The sequence below is a fragment of the Hibiscus syriacus genome, unplaced genomic scaffold (assembly GCF_006381635.1).
Source record: "Hibiscus syriacus cultivar Baekdansim isolate YM2019G1 unplaced genomic scaffold, ASM638163v2 tig00111331_pilon, whole genome shotgun sequence".
In the NCBI taxonomy this organism is placed as follows: domain Eukaryota; kingdom Viridiplantae; phylum Streptophyta; class Magnoliopsida; order Malvales; family Malvaceae; genus Hibiscus; species Hibiscus syriacus.
This window is the reverse complement of record NW_024063060.1, coordinates 279,054-281,179: the sequence shown is the minus strand read 5'-3', so window position 1 is coordinate 281,179 and position 2,126 is coordinate 279,054. Positions and strand designations below refer to the sequence as shown.

General features: G+C 40.3%; 1 pseudogene; it reads left to right on the top strand.

Moving 5' to 3' along the window:
- Positions 1-730: 730 nt before the first annotated feature.
- Positions 731-1,683, top strand: LOC120158867 (annotated as a pseudogene).
- Positions 1,684-2,126: the final 443 nt, after the last annotated feature.

Below are 2,126 nucleotides of genomic sequence, written 5' to 3'. Positions count from 1 at the left end.
GCTAGGTAAACGCTTGCATGGTAGAATGTCTGGACAAGTCTTAATTAGTGCACAAGGCACTTCTTTACTGACCGAGTGTAGATGCCCTAAGTAATTGTATGAAGTAGGTTTGGTTGGGTGAACTTTCTGATGTATAAATTTCGGATCTCACCCTAGGTAGGCTAGAGGTGTGTGTTTCTCTGAGATGTAGAGAAACCCTCTGACACATCATGATGCTCACATTTGTACGTATGTTTAGATTTGTATGTTCATGTGCAAATATTTATGTTAGCAAGCCTGATCATAAAATGGACACATATAGTATAGTTTGGTTATTAGTGTGGCATTGAACTTGTGAGCTTAGCGTTCGAATTTGTTTCTATGCGCAGGTTCTTAGGAGGAGTGTTTGAGGAGCTTATTGTACAATCCACATTCCAAACCATCATCGTCTTTTGAGAACATCATGAGTATATTTTTAGAGGGCATGTACTGTATATGGACTCTCTTGTATTTGGGTCGTATTGTATTTTGAATTACTCTTTTAAAATGGTTGGATGTATATTTTGGGGCTTCCGTGTTTGTAAACACTGGTATTATATTTTTAATTGCTTTGGATGATTTTCAAGGGATGTTTTAATTGATTTTAATCGTTTGAAAAGAAAATTTTTGAGTTAACCACTTTGGTGGTCCCGTGTAGCATAATAATCAATCGATCTTCGGGTCGTAGTGGATGTATATTATGTTTTAATTGAATGGAAAGGGTTTTCTTTCGGGTCTTGCTGGCTGCAAACGTTGCTGCTCCGGTCGGAAGTCTATTGATATTGATGAAGTACAAGTTGGTGAAATAAGTTTTAAGAGCCATGGCAAGCAAACTAAAACAGCTACCATTTTGGCCAGTCTAGAGGTCAATAAAACAGTACCAGAGCCCTGGATGAAGGAGGAGATTTTTACTTTCCCCGTTACGAATTCCGGTATGGAGATTCGACCTGTTAAGGTATCGTTCCAAGGTGATGTAGATGAAATCGGATGGAAATCACTAGAGGTTTTTGTCTCCCCTGTACTTGGAAGGAGAAACAAGTCTTTGAACATTGAGAGGAGGCTAAAAATGTTGTCCTGGGATTCCAGTCCGAAAGTTGAAGGGAATGAAAATCCTAAAGGTGACTGCAATGATGCACAGAGTGATGCAAGTTCGGACTTGTTTGAGATAGAGAGCCTAACAAGCAAAGCCAATCCATTTCTTGTGAAACAAGCATCCGATGTGGCGTCCGGGTGTGCCAGCCCGACAACTTGTTATGCACCGAGCGAGGCCAGTATAGAGTGCAGTGTGGTCACGGCCAGTGCAGCAGATTTCTCGGTCATGTACGACGAAGAGCTAAGGCCACCGATAACTCTACCGATCCCACTGAACACATTTCTGACAACCACCAGACCCCGAAAGCACCAAAATTGACAAGGAGTTTCGGAGGCGCCTTTCTAGTGGTCTATTGGGGTGTAATAGCCAGAAAGATGTTGCCAGAGATGCCCACAAAACAAATGAGAAGGCAGGCCTCGAACCAAGAATGATTCGCGTGTCAGATTCCTACATACCAGCAACAAGATTTCGAGAAGGGGCTAAACTCGCCGGTGCTTTTCAACATACTCAAAGGCCAAGAGCTTCACATCTCTTGCACATTCAGTAGCTTGTAATAGAGTTTACTTACAAGTTGTGATGAACTTTTTTTTACTATTACACCATGTTTCTTTAGTAATCATTGTAGTATTGAATTATCCTATTTGGCTTGGCCTCCTCCTATTCAGTAGCAAGAATGACTGGTTACAATCAAAATAGGTCACACCTATCTGTACAGGAGGAATGTAATTAATTCCTCAACCACCTCATTTATAAATTGAGCCATACCATATTGTCAAGCACTTCAACATTTCACATCCACTTTCCCAGAAATTCAGGCAAGACTAGTATTCCCAGTGTATAACCAAAATCTCAAAACTAACAGGCATAAATATTACTTGAAGCTTGCCTAACACCAGCTTTTTAATTTAGATTTTTTTGTATTGATAATCTGTTTTCGTCCCACTAACATAAAATCCTAACCATGACTTTGATTCCAAGCAACCAATTTTTTCTGTCATTTCCTCTGCAGATCAAC